The following is an 11,094-nucleotide window of genomic DNA, read 5'->3' on the forward strand; positions in this document are numbered from 1 at the left end:
TAATCTGAAATATTCAGAAAACAAGAAAAAGAGTTTTTTCTAAAAAAAATTCTAAATATGTTTTAGAACGTTCATGTGGGGAGGTAAGTACAAATCCAGTGTGACAGGAAGTGTACTTTTAAGCCTGCTCTATGTTAACCAATCAAATACATTTTATAGTCTAACCCAACATGTACAGTTCTCCTCTTAGACCTGCTGAAACACCACAACAAAGGAGCAGTGTCAAGATGATCATATTATGGGCTGCATTTAACATTATGCACTCCATACTGTATATAAATGCCACTTGTTTTGCACATATTCAACTCTGTATATTTTATATATTTTATTATTACTATTATTATTATTATTATTTTATTTTTATTTTTTTTACTATTTAATTTGTAAAAATGTGTACACACACACACACACACACACACACACACGTAGGAAAATATTTAGTATACACATCCAGAAATGCATACACTATTATATATTGTACATATATTTATTAGTTTCAGGTTGGCCATTCTTGTATTTTGCTCGTTTGTGTTGTTGTGTTTGCACATCTCTGCTGCTTGTGGGGCTCGCACACAAGAATTTCACTCGCATGTGCTGTGCCAGTGTGCCTGCACATGTGATGTGACAATAAAAGTGATTTGATTTGATTTTTTTGATTTGATTGCTTTTTCTCCATCAACGCTGTAAGTGCTTTTTTATTCTGATTATATGTCTGAAATATAATTATTTATGTTGAATAGATTTGTGTGTATATACAATAACAAGAGTATTTTTAAATTTTAAATTATTTTTGTCTCGTGATTTTTTCTATGTTTTGTTTTCACTCAGATTCTCTGGTTCCAGTGAAAACCGCTCATCTTGGTGAAGCAGCAACTTTAACATGTGCTAGAACTACTAAGGAGATCAGCAGTAGAGTCCAGTGGTACAAGCAGAGTGTCGGAGATGCTCTTAAATTAGTTGTTACATTTTATGGAACTACACAGCCTGTTTATACTCCAGAGTTTCCTGAATCAAGATTTGAGGCAAAAATTGATAAAAATTTTGGCAACCTGACTATTGTGAAGACAGTCCAAGAAGATGAGGGCTACTATCACTGTGAGCAAGGCAGTTGTGTTAGTGGTGAATGGAGCGGGATGTATTTGTTAGTAAAAGGTATTCAACTGTTCTACTTTTACAAACATTTTAAAAATCTCTGAGCATGTTTTGAAGAATGTCTTTGTGTTTTGTATTACACAGGAAACACTCAGAGGTCATCAAACTATATCGTTGTCCAAAAGCAGATGGAATCAAATCCAGTCTATTCAGGAGACACAGCGACTCTCGAGTGTTCAGTCTTCTCCGATTCTGAGAACAAGATGTGTCCAGGAGATCATAATGTTTTCTGGTTCAGAGCGGGATCTCATCCAAACATCATCTACACTGACGGGAAAAGACATAATGAATATGAGAACAGATCTAACCCTCAGAAAAGATGTGTTTATCGCTTCTCTAAGAACGTCAGCTCCTCTGATGCTGGGACTTACTACTGCGCTGTGGCCACATGTGGGGAGATATTATTTGGAAATGGAACTATACTTAATATTCAAGGTACCCGTCCCATTGATTTTTAAATTAATCCATATAATATGTAAATTATATAATATTTAAGTGCCAGTATGTACAGTGACAATTAATTAATACAATTTTTATAACTTTGAGGTAACATCAAACTTGTTTCAGGAGACACTCCGTCGTCACAGCCAGGAAGTACGATTATTTTTCTGCTGTGTGTGGGTATAATATTGTTATAGCTGTCCTCATGTACACATTCAAAAGAAACAACAATGATCATCACAAAGGTAATCAAAGTTACTCACAGTTCGCTACAGATCAAAAGTTAAAAAATCTTTACATTTGTATTTATTGTCATCTGTCTATTCTGTAATCAAGCACTTGTCCAGCAGAAAAACTTTTGTGGTCAGAAAACACAACAGGTAAAGTACTTAATGACAGCAATATCCTCAGAAATATGAATCTTTTATGGTTAAGTTTTGATCTTTCCAATATTTTTTTTTCTTTCTCCATTTCCCAGAATAAGGACACATGGATGTTTTCTGCTGTTGTCTTTACCATGATAGAAGCTGACAGATGCGAAATGAAAGAGTCAAAGGTGGAGAAGCATGAAATCTACAAAGCTGTGAAGACCTTTGGCCTTGAATAGGTGATCAAAAGCATGACTGCTTATAGTTAATAAGATTTTAGTTTTGTTGTAGTTGTGTATGTAAATTTGCATATCCATGTAGATCAGAGCTGAACTGCAACATTGCTGTATTTCTGACTGAATATTGCATTTTTTAAATCTTATTTCTTATTTTTATGTCTTGGCTTTAATGAAGCCCAAGAAAAACAAAAATATCATCTAAGTTCTAAACACATCAAAGTAATTATGTTGAAAATGGCCAGATGTGACGTAATAGATGCTCACAGTGGCCTAAAGAAGCAATGCAGAACGATTTTAGGAGAAGATATTTATTCTTTAGATGCTTAATACATGCATATATTTATAAAAATAATATAAAAAGTATTAATAATGATATAATTATAATTATAATAATATAAATACTATGTAAGAAATTGCAACGTTTTATGACTATAATAATGATGTCTGTGAAAAAGAAATTCCTTATGTACTGTAATCAGTCTTTATTCAATTTAATTATATTTTATTTATTTTGGGACAAATCACAAGAGTTGGAGCACACTTTGTGTTCATGGATATTTCATCTGGGCCAACGGTAATCACTGATTACATCCAGAAATGGAACTTTTTAATCAACCAGCTTCATCCTATAAGTCCTGGGATTACTCTTGAATGGCCCTTGTCATGAAGGACTTAAGCTCATATCAGGAGCACCCAGAGGAGGTGAGAGTGGACAGATGGCCCATGGCACAGAGAAATTTGAAATTCATATCCATTAAACCTCATCATTGAACAAGCTAACCTGCCTTAAAATGTCATTTTTGAATGTAAAAATAAACATTTATCCTTAATGAGCTAATATATAATAAGGTCGCGGTGCCATTATAAAGTCTAAATAAGCAATTTAAAAAGTATTTTAAGCACATTTATGTATACGGTGATTAAGATATGAGCTTATTTCATTTGTAATTAATTGGTAATTCAGGCAGTTACAAATATTTATTGGCAGATGCAAACATAACCCACCTGAGGTTTGCAGAATGAACAGAGTCAAAACCAGAGTTTTTAAGGTTGGTTAAATCACAGAGCTTCACAAACAAGTGTAAACACCATTATCATAATAAATGGAAAATCTCTCTGGGATTTCTTTAGTTCATTTATGAGGTTCAACTTTCCAGGATGGAAAAAATCATTCAAGACAGAAATGTTTTGCATCCAGTAAAATGTAACTTTTCACCACTTCCAGAACAATTAGAAACAACCGATGAGCACACTGTGAATAAAGATTAATGGGTTCTGTTATAAGATGTGTTGAACGTCAGACTTTTCAGCGTCACAAAGGCGGCTCTTCTTTAACATGGCAAAATCAACATACTAAATGCATTACATGGTCAGCAGTAATATTAATACAGTAACCTTTAAGCGCCAGACATATTATCTACTGAAGGAATATGTTTTAAATGTGTGACTTCTTAAGCTGTACCTCACTAACACTGCTGACTGAAGCCCAGCTGTAAATTTGCAGTAGCACAAACTGTATAAGCCACGTTGTGATAGGAATTTACTTGATAACTGATAACATCTATCAACCACACACTGTCTCTGATATAGGTGCAAGAAAAATCACCGTCTGAACTGTGCAAGACAACATGAGCAGCTATGAAAAGCAGGCGCCTCTATGTGACAGACTGCATCACAGGAAATGAGAAGAAAACACACACACGGAAAAATACAGAGAAAAAAAACATAGCGAAGCTGACAAAGGCATCAAATGACACCTGTGAGGTGACCAACATATGTAAGCTGAAGAACGACTTTATAGGTTTTCAACGCCTGTGATGCTTTTGTTCAGTACTGCGTGACTTTGAAGAAGAAAAAGGAAGAAAGAAAGAAAAACAATCTCAACTTTAGTTTTTTTACCAAACAAGACCTGAGTTTGTTAAACTTTTGGACAAACTGTACATAATAATCAAGTACAGCGCGTGTCATTCATTTCAACATTCATGACTTAATTTTAACTTATAGAACAACAATAGTAATAATTGTGTCTTGGACACACAGTTATTACAGACACAAGACAAACTGCTTTGGTTTATTAGGATTAATCCAGTGTGTGTGTGAGATGGAGTGCTTGGTTAGAAATGTGAATGAAGAAAAATAAATAAATGAATGAATAAAACTGAGTGAATAATAATACAAACAACAGGAATCGATCTATCTAAAGTGCTATCTGTTAAATATATAATACTTAAACAGTTATAGAGCACTATCCTAGAAAGGCACTCCTAACAGTGCTTATGCATCTAGCCCAGAAAACATGTTACTGTGAGAGGACGCCTGGGCAAATTAGCAGGGTAGGTCAAGCAACTCAGTAAATAAATTAAGTAATTAATTCTGGGATATCAGAATTCTTTTCTCTTACATCTTTTTTTAGGTTTAGAAGTACAGGGAGTGCAGAATTATTAGGCAAATGAGTATTTTGTCCACATCATCCTCTTCATGCATGTTGTCTTACTCCAAGCTGTATAGGCTCGAAAGCCTACTACCAATTAAGCATATTAGGTGATGTGCATTTCTGTAATGAGAAGGGGTGTGGTCTAATGACATCAACACCCTATATCAGGTGTGCATAATTATTAGGCAACGTCCTTTCCTTTAGCAAAATGGGTCAAAAGAAGGACTTGACAGGCTCAGAAAAGTCAAAAATAGTGAGATATCTTGCAGAGGGATGCAGCAGTCTCAAAATTGCAAAGCTTCTGAAGCGTGATCATCGAACAATCAAGCGTTTCATTCAAAATAGTCAACAGGGTCGCAAGAAGCGTGTGGAAAAACCAAGGCGCAAAATAACTGCCCATGAACTGAGAAAAGTCAAGCGTGCAGCTGCCAAGATGCCACTTGCCACCAGTTTGGCCATATTTCAGAGCTGCAACATCACTGGAGTGCCCAAAAGCACAAGGTGTGCAATACTCAGAGACATGGCCAAGGTAAGAAAGGCTGAAAGACGACCACCACTGAACAAGACACACAAGCTGAAACGTCAAGACTGGGCCAAGAAATATCTCAAGACTGGTTTTTCTAAGGTTTTATGGACTGATGAAATGAGAGTGAGTCTTGATGGGCCAGATGGATGGGCCCGTGGCTGGATTGGTAAAGGGCAGAGAGCTCCAGTCCGACTCAGACGCCAGCAAGGTGGAGGTGGAGTACTGGTTTGGGCTGGTATCATCAAAGATGAGCTTGTGGGGCCTTTTCGGGTTGAGGATGGAGTCAAGCTCAACTCCCAGTCCTACTGCCAGTTTCTGGAAGACACCTTCTTCAAGCAGTGGTACAGGAAGAAGTCTGCATCCTTCAAGAAAAACATGATTTTCATGCAGGACAATGCTCCATCACACGCGTCCAAGTACTCCACAGCGTGGCTGCAAGAAAGGGTATAAAAGAAGAAAAACTAATGACATGGCCTCCTTGTTCACCTGATCTGGACCCCATTGAGAACCTGTGGTCCATCATCAAATGTGAGATTTACAAGGAGGGAAAACAGTACACCTCTCTGAACAGTGTGGGAGGCTGTGGTTGCTGCTGCACGCAATGTTGATGGTGAACAGATCAAAACACTGACAGAATCCATGGATGGCAGGCTTTTGAGTGTCCTTGCAAAGAAAGGTGGCTATATTGGTCGCTGATTTGTTTTTGTTTTGTTTTTGAATGTCAGAAATGTATATTTGTGAATGTGGAGATGTTATATTGGTTTCACTGGTAAAAATAAATCATTGAAATGGGTATATATTTGTTTTTTGTTAAGTTGCCTAATAATTATGCACAGTAATAGTCACCTGCACACACAGATATCCCCCTAAAATAGCTAAAACTACAAACAAACTACAAACTACTTCCAAAAACATTCAGCTTTGATATTAATGAGTTTTTTGGGTTCATTGAGAACATGGTTGTTGTTCAATAATAACATTATTCCTCACAAATACAACTTGCCTAATAATTCTGCACTCCCTGTATAAGAATTGTGGACCACTCATAGGCCACAGGGAACACTAGCAAATTAAAAATTCTTTCTACATTGGTGTGTAATTTACAGGACAAATGGGTGGATGGAGGGATGGATACACTGACACAACTAGATAATGTTGATATAACTATAACAACAACAACAATAATAATAATGATAATAATTTTATTTGAAAGCACCTTTCAAGGCACCCAAGGATTGCTTAATCAAGACTCTACAAGAATTCTAACAATTCATAAATTTTGACATCTGCATATATTTGAGAACTGTTTCTGTGGGGAAAAGAAAATATTGCACTTGTTAGGTGCACAAGATGACATGAACTGTGCAATCATAGTTTACCCAAATTAACTTGTACTGTGAAAGAACAAGCAAAGCCACATGTGGCCGCTGAACTATGAGATACAGACTGTGGCTGGCTACTCGTCTGCTTGCAACGGCCCCCCCAAACCTGTTTACTCAGTACGCACATCAATTTTGCTATCAACAGGATCTGTAGCTTTTTCACAAGAAGCCTTCCCCTGTCAGGACTGTTTTATTTTGACTTGTTGAATAAGTGTAGGCACTACCCGCAGCCAGGCTGACAATAAGAAAAGATTGTGCAGTAATTTGGGTTAAAAGATACTGAATTATGCCATACAAATGTGTATCACGTGCCACACACTGCACACACGGACACTTTGTATGCAACTTGTATCTACACCAGTAGCTTTGACAAAATGATATTGCATACAGATAAGAATAAGATGTATTAAACTGCTTCCTCACATCTGCTTCATGAATATGAAGAGTTGTAGTGGGAGGAGGTGGTGTGAAATCCTCCTTGGTGTGGGGTTTGGAGGGAGGTGTTGTAGGTGAAGTGTTTGATGGGGGTGATGGCTCTATGGAGGGGGGAGAGGTGGGGGAATGAGTGTCCAAAGTGTCTCTATTGTTGGGGCCGTTGGAGGTGTGAAGGCTGCCTGATGGCTCGTCAAAACGGCAGTAAAAGTCGTTAAGGGTGTTGGCTAAGAGCAAGTCATCAGTGGAGTGGGGGGTTTTAGGCTTGTAGTTGGTGATATTCCTAAAACCTTTCCACACAGAGGCCGAGTCATTCTCTGAGATCTGCTGCTGCGTCTTCTCAGAGTGCTGATGTTTAGCAATGTCCACTTCTTTAGTGAACCTGTACTTGGCCTCTGTGTAGCAGTCCCTGTCTCCGCTTCTGAACGCCTTTCTCTTTTCCAGCCACAGCTTTTTGAGTTTAGGAGTAAACCAGGGTTTGTCATTGTTATAACTCACCCTGGTGCGTGATGGCACAATGCTGTCCTCACTGAAGTGGATATAGGAGGTGACAGTGTCCGTAAACTCGTCCAAGCTGTTAGAAGCAGCCTTCAATCATGGACCTAACTGTAGGGTGAGGAGCTCATTCATCTGAGAGGTGATCAGATTAACTGAGATGTATTGTGCTGTTCTACAAATCATAATGGCGGAGATAATGGTGGAATAGTTTTTGATAGCAAAGCTGTTCTCTGGATATATCCTATCCGGTTGTTCAGTGATGACGCGACGAATCCTACTTCCGGGTCTAAAGTAGTCTGCGTTTAATATGGCTTTTGTGTTGTTAACATGTTTAATGTTATGTATTTTCTTCTATTTGATCTCAAAAAGCTCCTAAAACAGTCAGCGACCACTGTTGACCTCCCTCGGCTTTTATTACCGCTAATCATTTATTTAAGCTCAGTGTTTAAAACCTTAGGATGTAGCTACAGCCCAGCCCATGCAGCAGTATATGAATGACTAACCTCATATTGTGGATGGATTATCTCAGTTGTTCTCCTGGCTGAAGTTTGGTCCTTTTACAGCATCCTGCCATGCGATTATATTTGTTTTGTTTTTGAATGTCAGAAATGTATATTTGTGAATGTGGAGATGTTATATTGGTTTCACTGGTAAAAATAAATCATTGAAATGGGTATATATTTGTTTTTTGTTAAGTTGCCTAATAATTATGCACAGTAATAGTCACCTGCACACACAGATATCCCCCTAAAATAGCTAAAACTACAAACAAACTACAAACTACTTCCAAAAACATTCAGCTTTGATATTAATGAGTTTTTTGGGTTCATTGAGAACATGGTTGTTGTTCAATAATAACATTATTCCTCACAAATACAACTTGCCTAATAATTCTGCACTCCCTGTATAAGAATTGTGGACCACTCATAGGCCACAGGGAACACTAGCAAATTAAAAATTCTTTCTACATTGGTGTGTAATTTACAGGACAAATGGGTGGATGGAGGGATGGATACACTGACACAACTAGATAATGTTGATATAACTATAACAACAACAACAATAATAATAATGATAATAATTTTATTTGAAAGCACCTTTCAAGGCACCCAAGGATTGCTTAATCAAGACTCTACAAGAATTCTAACAATTCATAAATTTTGACATCTGCATATATTTGAGAACTGTTTCTGTGGGGAAAAGAAAATATTGCACTTGTTAGGTGCACAAGATGACATGAACTGTGCAATCATAGTTTACCCAAATTAACTTGTACTGTGAAAGAACAAGCAAAGCCACATGTGGCCGCTGAACTATGAGATACAGACTGTGGCTGGCTACTCGTCTGCTTGCAACGGCCCCCCAAACCTGTTTACTCAGTACGCACATCAATTTTGCTATCAACAGGATCTGTAGCTTTTTCACAAGAAGCCTTCCCCTGTCAGGACTGTTTTATTTTGACTTGTTGAATAAGTGTAGGCACTACCCGCAGCCAGGCTGACAATAAGAAAAGATTGTGCAGTAATTTGGGTTAAAAGATACTGAATTATGCCATACAAATGTGTATCACGTGCCACACACTGCACACACGGACACTTTGTATGCAACTTGTATCTACACCAGTAGCTTTGACAAAATGATATTGCATACAGATAAGAATAAGATGTATTAAACTGCTTCCTCACATCTGCTTCATGAATATGAAGAGTTGTAGTGGGAGGAGGTGGTGTGAAATCCTCCTTGGTGTGGGGTTTGGAGGGAGGTGTTGTAGGTGAAGTGTTTGATGGGGGTGATGGCTCTATGGAGGGGGGAGAGGTGGGGGAATGAGTGTCCAAAGTGTCTCTATTGTTGGGGCCGTTGGAGGTGTGAAGGCTGCCTGATGGCTCGTCAAAACGGCAGTAAAAGTCGTTAAGGGTGTTGGCTAAGAGCAAGTCATCAGTGGAGTGGGGGGTTTTAGGCTTGTAGTTGGTGATATTCCTAAAACCTTTCCACACAGAGGCCGAGTCATTCTCTGAGATCTGCTGCTGCGTCTTCTCAGAGTGCTGATGTTTAGCAATGTCCACTTCTTTAGTGAACCTGTACTTGGCCTCTGTGTAGCAGTCCCTGTCTCCGCTTCTGAACGCCTTTCTCTTTTCCAGCCACAGCTTTTTGAGTTTAGGAGTAAACCAGGGTTTGTCATTGTTATAACTCACCCTGGTGCGTGATGGCACAATGCTGTCCTCACTGAAGTGGATATAGGAGGTGACAGTGTCCGTAAACTCGTCCAAGCTGTTAGAAGCAGCCTTCAATCATGGACCTAACTGTAGGGTGAGGAGCTCATTCATCTGAGAGGTGATCAGATTAACTGAGATGTATTGTGCTGTTCTACAAATCATAATGGCGGAGATAATGGTGGAATAGTTTTTGATAGCAAAGCTGTTCTCTGGATATATCCTATCCGGTTGTTCAGTGATGACGCGACGAATCCTACTTCCGGGTCTAAAGTAGTCTGCGTTTAATATGGCTTTTGTGTTGTTAACATGTTTAATGTTATGTATTTTCTTCTATTTGATCTCAAAAAGCTCCTAAAACAGTCAGCGACCACTGTTGACCTCCCTCGGCTTTTATTACCGCTAATCATTTATTTAAGCTCAGTGTTTAAAACCTTAGGATGTAGCTACAGCCCAGCCCATGCAGCAGTATATGAATGACTAACCTCATATTGTGGATGGATTATCTCAGTTGTTCTCCTGGCTGAAGTTTGGTCCTTTTACAGCATCCTGCCATGCGATTATATTTGTTCCTGACCACCGAGAACACTCACATTAACTTTTATCGAGTGGAAAAAAAAGTTAGCTTGTTTATATTATGCTAACATAGCTGTGTCGCTAGCGGTCACGTAGCACATCATTATATAGCAGCTAGCCCAACTTCAGTAACCCTACAAACGTCACTGCTGTTTAGTTTTCTGTCTTCATTTATGCTGGAAGTGATAGCAGAGCTGTACGTTTTAATTTGTTTCCAAACCCCTGCAGTCAGGACATGCTATATTGTATTTAGATAGAAGCTAGCGAGCTAACTCCCTGCTAACTTCTAACTCCGTTAAATGTCATAAATTCCGTTTTCATGGATGCCTGGATGTTAAACTCAATTGTTACACCTGGTAGAGCAGAACGCTGATCATTTTATTAAAGATGAAAGACTTTAGACAGTTTTTCAACTCTCAGTAATCCCATAGTGATCGTTTGATATATGGACCTGCAGCGGAGTTTAGACCCAGACACGACTAGTGACGTCAGACTGAACAACCGGATTCTCCACCTGTTTCTCAACTCTCACTCAGAGATCTGCATTTACACTGTTTTATTCTGGCTAGCATGTTACTCCCTACCTCGCGCTGCGTCAACAGGTCTGCTGGTTTTTTAACCTCAAATTTCACATCCTCATTTAACGTTTGATAGTGTTTCAGTAGATAAAGGTGAATGGCTTGGACATTAATTGAGCTGTGGTTTGGGGGAGGCCTCGAAGGGGACTGGTGACGGCTCCCGATGTACAAAATAGAAGAGAAGAAGTTGAAAAGGCGAGGGAGGGTGTGAACTGGGGGAACATATCCGGTCGTTCAGTCTGCTGTAGTTACATCCTA

At 38.6% G+C, this 11,094-nt stretch overlaps 1 pseudogene; it reads left to right on the forward strand.

The window, feature by feature from the left end:
- The first annotated feature begins 667 nt into the window (after window positions 1-667).
- LOC113009384 (uncharacterized) lies at window positions 668-2,200 on the forward strand (annotated as a pseudogene).
- Window positions 2,201-11,094: the final 8,894 nt, after the last annotated feature.

This window comes from Astatotilapia calliptera, chromosome 2, assembly GCF_900246225.1.
Source record: "Astatotilapia calliptera chromosome 2, fAstCal1.2, whole genome shotgun sequence".
Taxonomy (NCBI): Eukaryota; Metazoa; Chordata; class Actinopteri; order Cichliformes; family Cichlidae; genus Astatotilapia; species Astatotilapia calliptera.